The sequence below is a fragment of the Solanum verrucosum genome, unplaced genomic scaffold (genome assembly GCF_900185275.1).
Source record: "Solanum verrucosum unplaced genomic scaffold, falcon-dt-bn FXZP01000657.1, whole genome shotgun sequence".
Classification (NCBI taxonomy): domain Eukaryota; kingdom Viridiplantae; phylum Streptophyta; class Magnoliopsida; order Solanales; family Solanaceae; genus Solanum; species Solanum verrucosum.
The window spans coordinates 1-6,265 of NW_026020711.1; the positions used below are offsets into that span (position 1 = coordinate 1).

A 6,265-nucleotide genomic window follows, 5' to 3' on the forward strand; every position below is an offset into this window, starting at 1 on the left:
CCATTGAATTCAGGTACATTCCCAGGTTTCACAATGAGTTAGCTGATGCTTTGGCCACCCTAGCCTCGATGCTTCCATACCCGGGTAATACCTATATTGACCCGTTAGAAATCCAAGTTAGGGATCAACATGGTTATTGCAATATAATTGAAGTAGAGCCAGACGGTGAGCCCTAGTATCACGACATTAAACGGTTTTTAAAAGCTAAAGAATATCCAATACATGCGGATAGAGATAAAAAAAGAACTATCAGGCGACTCGCCAATGGGTTCTTCTTGAGTGGCGATATCTTATATAAAAGGACTCCAGATTTGAATCTATTGCGATGTGTGAATATTCAAGAAGCAGAAACAATTATGAATGAGGTGCATTCAGGGGTTTGTGGCCCTCACATGAACGGTTATGTTCTAGCAAAAAAGATTATCCGGGCAGGGTACTATTGGTTGACCATGGAGCGAGATTGCTTTCGATTTGTACGCAGGTGCCATCAGTGCCAAATTCATAGCGACTTGATTCACTCACCTCCTTTAGAGTTGCACCCTATGTCTGCTCCGTGGCCTTTTGTGGCTTGGGGAATGGACGTTATTGGGCCGATTGAGCCGAAAGCATCTAATGGGCATCGGTTTATTTTAGTTGCTATCGACTACTTTACCAAATGGGTGGAAGCAGTCACATTCAAATCAGTCACCAAGAAAGCAGTGGTGGACTTTGTTCATTCAAACATCATATGTCGTTTCGGCATACCAAAATCATTATTACAGACAATGCAGCGAATCTTAACAGCCACCTGATGAAGGAAGTTTGCGAGCAATTTAAAATTGTTCATCGTCATTCAACCCCTTATCGACCCAAAGCAAATGGGGCTGTTGAAGCGGCAAATAAAAACATTAAGAAGATTCTTAGGAGAATGGTGCAAGGATCTAGGCAGTGGCATGAAAAAACTACCATTTGCTCTCTTGGGATACCGCACAACTATTCGTACGTCAGTCGGTGCAACTCCTTACTTATTGGTTTACGGAACTGAGGCTGTCATAACCCGCAGAAGTTGAAATCCCTTCTCTTCGAATCATTTGTCGAAGCAGAAATTGAGGACACGGAATGGGTTAAATCAAGGTTAGAACAATTAGCACTGATAGACGAAAAACGGTTGACATCAATTTGCTTTGGTCAATTATATCAGCAGAGGATGACTCGAGCTTATAACAAGAAGGTACGCCCAAGAAATTTTGAAGTCGGTCAACTTGTTGTGAAACGCATCCTTCCCCATCAAGACGAGGCCAAAGGGAAGTTTGCCCCAAATTGGCAAGGCCCTTATGTTATTAAACAGTGCTTATCAAAAGGAGCTTTGCAACTGGCAAATATGGAGGGAAAGGCGATCGACACAATTGGTTAACGCAGATTCGATCAAAAGATACTACGCCTAACACTCTTTGTTATGACACTCTCATGATTAACATTCTCAAGATGAGAGGATAAAAATGTATCCTCCTTTATTTCAAACACCACTTGTCTGGTGCAAAAAAAAAAAAAAAAGAAAAAAAAAGAAAAAGAGAAAGAGAAAAAAAAAAAAAAAAGTTTTATTGAACTAACGTTCGACCTGATTCCTAAGAGGATACGTAGGCAGCCCTTCATTGGGGTTCGGTCTAATCACTGAATAAAATAATAATCATGTTTCTTCAATTCTCCAAGGGCTGAGACATGACATTGTGACCTACGGTGTGTTACAAATAAAAAAAAAAAATAAAAAAATGAGAGAGTCTTATGAGTGAAAACCTTCACGGGCACCGTAAGACGATAGTAAGTTGAGAGAAAGAGATAAGAATGTCTTATTGGTGAAAAACCATGAAGGGCAACATTGATCAAATGATGACATTCCGTCTTGGCATGAGCACACAATCAAGATAGAAGTCAGGCTATAGACTTAAAGGTACAACATTGTTTCATGAGATTCAGACAACTTAGAAGGATCAAATGTTCAGTCCAAATGCATGTCATGATTCATTAAGGTGGTCACGTACTTTCAGATAAGATTCTTTTCATTCCTTTTAAACATTTACTTATTTTCTTCTTCTAAAGACATAACTTTTCTTTCATAACCCTTTTATTTGGTGTCATTTATACTTGTCTTCGGTATTCTTTTGAGTCTCATTCAGCATAAACTCGCGTCAAGTGAGAAAATCATATTAAAGTAGCAAAATTGACTACGGTATTTTCAGTTGAATGTTGGGGGCATGCCACAACATTGACTAGGGCTGTGAACCAATCGAAAAAAAATATATATCAAAAAATCGATACCTGTGAAAATCGATAAAGCAAGAAAGTTGCTTTGGAAAGGATGAACCCCACAACGTGCACAAAATGAAATGGGTCAAAATGTTCATAAGAAGTGTTTCAAGAGAAGATAAGGACCGTCTCTAAAGCATCTTCAAGCTATTCGCCGATCGTCAATATGATGATTCTTTCAACCAACACAGATTCAAAGTCAAACTCCACAAGATATTCGAAGTCACAAACCAACCACCGTTTAGAAAAACTAACAAAATATTCTTTGTTTTAAAATAGGTACAAAGAAAAATCGTGCAAGTAATTCGCGAGAGTCAAACGCCACCAGGTAAGTTCTTGAATCCCTGTCTCTCCTATAATATGCACCACAATAATAATGATAACAATAAAAAAAAAAGATTATTTTTCTTAATAAAATCTGGGGCATTTTATTTTATTTTTATTTTTGTTTGTTTCTTTTATGTTTGGAAAATGTACAAAAATAAAAATAAAATAAAATAAATGATCAAGTAAAAAAAAAAAATATATATATATATATATATATAACCCCTATTTTTATTTTTCATGTCTTCACAGGGCACAATAACCCTGGTTGCATATAGGGCACAATAACCCCTATTTTATTTTTCATGTCTTCACAGGGACAATAATCCCTGGTTGCATATAGGGCACAATAACCCTATTTTATTTTTCATGTCTTCACAGGGCACAATAACCCCTGGTTGCATATAGGGCACAATAACCCTATTTTATTTTTCATGTCTTCACAGGGTACAATAATCCCTGGTTGCATATAGGGCACAATAATCCCTATTTTATTTTTTATGTCTTCACAGGGTACAATAATCCCTGGTTGCATATAGGGCACAATAACCCCTATTTTATTTTTCATGTCTTCACAGGGCACAATAACCCCTGGTTGCATATAGGGACAATAACCCCTATTTTATTTTTCATGTCTTCACAGGGCACAATAACCCTGGTTGCATATAGGGACAATAACCCTATTTTATTTTTCATGTCTTCACAGGGCACAATAACCCCTGGTTGCATATAGGGCACAATAACCCCTATTTTATTTTTCATGTCTTCACAGGGCACAATAACCCCTGGTTGCATATAGGGCACAATAACCCTATTTTATTTTTTCATGTCTTCACAGGGCACAATAACCCCTGGTTGCATATAGGGCACAATAACCCCTATTTTATTTTTTTATTCATGTCTTCACAGGGCACAATAACCCCTGGTTGCATATAGGGCACAATAACCCCTATTTTTTTTTTTCATGTCTTCACAGGGCACAATAACCCCTGGTTGCATATAGGGCACAATAACCCTATTTTTTCATGTCTTCACAGGGCACAATAATCCCTGTTGCGTGTAGGGCACAATAACTCCTATTTTTTCATGTCTCTACAGGGCTCAATAATCCCTGGTTGCGTGTAGGCACAATAACTCCTATCTTATTTTTTATGACTTCACAGGGCGTAATAACCTCTGGTTATATTGGGCACAAATCTCCCTTTATTTTTTAAAAAAGTATATTATTATTATGCCTAGTATAAACTTTTATAGCTTTCATCAATAACTCACAAAATTTTCCTAGTGCATACTGGGGCAAAAATTTTGTTTCGTTTGTTTGTTTTGTTTTATGGCGTGCAGTTTCTACCTAGTATACCAATTTGAAGTTCAAGAATAAAAATCCTTGTTTTGATTAGAGAAACGAAGAATGTCAGATGTCAACGACATTTAGAGTCGCTTTCAACCCATGTAACGGCTCAACATATCATGAATCATCTTCTTGAGAAAACAAGCATTCAAGAATATCATGCGGAAGAGCGTCAACGACTCAAGTCAAATCATAAGTTTCAGATCATAAATTCAAATATCAAGATGAAAGTTCGGAATCGATGTACCTACCCAAAGAGGGTGAAGCGATAACCGAAGATTCAAAATGAAGACTCAGTACTAGTGGAGTAGATATGATCTTGTATCTTTCCCTCCTCTCCTATTGTATTTTTCCTTTTAATGTAACAGCTGGAGCTACGAACCGGAACCTCGACAAAACCTCACTCGACTACCTAAAATTATTCTCCCGTCCCTTCCTATATATGAACTACACCTGATTATTAACTCAGGATAGATAGTTTGTCCAAAGTTAGGGCGCAGTCAAACCTCTCCTCTTTTACTTATTTTCACATTTTTGGATAAATGTCTCGGTCAAAAAATTAGTCACAGTGTTCACGTCTTTGCATGAAAACTCTTCATGTTTCCAAGCAAAGAGGGGCATACTGTGAACACCTAATTTTTGACCAAAACATAAAAATTTTACGCCCAATTTTAATACTTAAATATTATTATTTCAGTAGGGTTATATTTAAAATAAATTGAAAATTACAACAAATTATAAGCTCACTTTATGTTTAAAGTTTAATAAAGAAAGCTTTTGGAATTTAACGTATTTTTGTTTTAATCTTTCAAATTTTATCTAGTCTAAAAAATAATAATAGTCGTATATATCATGGAAAAGTAGAAAAAAAATATAAAATATAAACAGAACATACGTAAACTGAAAAGAATAATAATAAAGAAAAATGAAACAGAAAACGTAAGATGATTAAAACAATAAAATAAAATAAACAACAAGAAAAAGAAGAAGAAGAAGACGAGAAACAGAGTGTCCAAAAAGAATAAAAAAAAATATAAAAAAAAATAAATAAATAAAGGATAAAGTAGAAAAAAAAAACGTAAAAAAAATAAATATAATACAAAGAGACAAAACAAATTTTTTTTTAAAAAAATAAAAAAATTGATAAAACCAAAACGTAAAAGAAAAAAAAAGTAAGGAAAACAAAAATTAAAAATCAAGAAGGAAAAAATCTTTCTAAAACATAGTCCTAATCTATTTAGAATTTTTTTGCTAAAACTAATTCCAGATCACATAAAATTTTATTTCTATTTTTAAATCTAACTAAAAAAAATACAATCCTAAAATACTCAAACTCAAAAAAAAATCTCAATCCTACACAAATTCTAATTCCTAGCAATTAGATACCTATATGTTTTCTATCCACAAATAAAAAAATAAAAAAATACAAATACATGAAAAAGAAAAGGAGAAGAAAAGAAATTACAAGACAAATCAAGATTTGTAAATATCCATCTATTAACTTTACTTTATTATGTTTGAATAAATTTATGTGATATACATTCTTTTTTAATTAACAAAAATATATTAATATAATATGAATAGGTTTAAAATAAACCAAATAATGAGGTAAATAACTTTTATTGTTAAGTTAATAATACAATATCTGAAAATTAATTTAAGTCATATATAGTCAATGAAGCGACCGTGCTAGAACCACGGGACTCGAGGGGTGCCTAATACCTTCCCCTTGGTCAACAGAATTCCTTACCCGATCTTTATTCTCGCAGACCAATAAAAACAAAGAGTCAAATTTCCTTTTGATTAGGGGTTTAAATAATAAGGTGACTTAGAACATCAAAACTCAATTCCAAGTGGCGACTCTGAATAATAAAATAATCCCTTTTCAAAAATGTCACTTTAATTGGAGAAACTCTTTTTCTTTCAAAACTTAAATTGAATTAATTTTGAGGAAAAAAAAAGGGGTGTGACACGTGGTAAGCTGGCCGCTACAACGGCCCAACTCCAAGGGGCTCCTACCGTCAAAGAGATGCCCTGGCCACTTAAGTGGCTACCGCAAAAGAGGTCAGCTGGCCGTTAAAGTGGTCTGCGCTCCTTGAGGCCCTTCCTTTAAAGAGGCATCCAGACAGCTTAAGCAGCTACCGCTAAAGTAGTAAAGGGCCGCTAAAGCGTCGCACCAGCAACTGCTATTGGAGCAAAATGCCCTAAGCTTTGAATGGACCCTTGAGATTCATCTGGGGTCCATTGAATGCAAATTGAGAATGCTACCCTATCTGGACCGACATTTTCGACTCAACAAAATCGACGAAA

At 35.1% G+C, this 6,265-nt stretch overlaps 1 long non-coding RNA gene across 1 annotated transcript; it reads right to left on the reverse strand.

Annotated features, from left to right (window-relative positions):
• Nucleotides 1–2,990: 2,990 nt before the first annotated feature.
• On the reverse strand, nt 2,991–3,487 carry LOC125812465 (uncharacterized). The gene is made up of 2 exons (XR_007442001.1): nt 3,287–3,487; nt 2,991–3,027 (listed from the first exon to the last, which is right to left on the reverse strand). It is a non-coding gene; the product is annotated as an uncharacterized LOC125812465 (long non-coding RNA).
• Nucleotides 3,488–6,265: the final 2,778 nt, after the last annotated feature.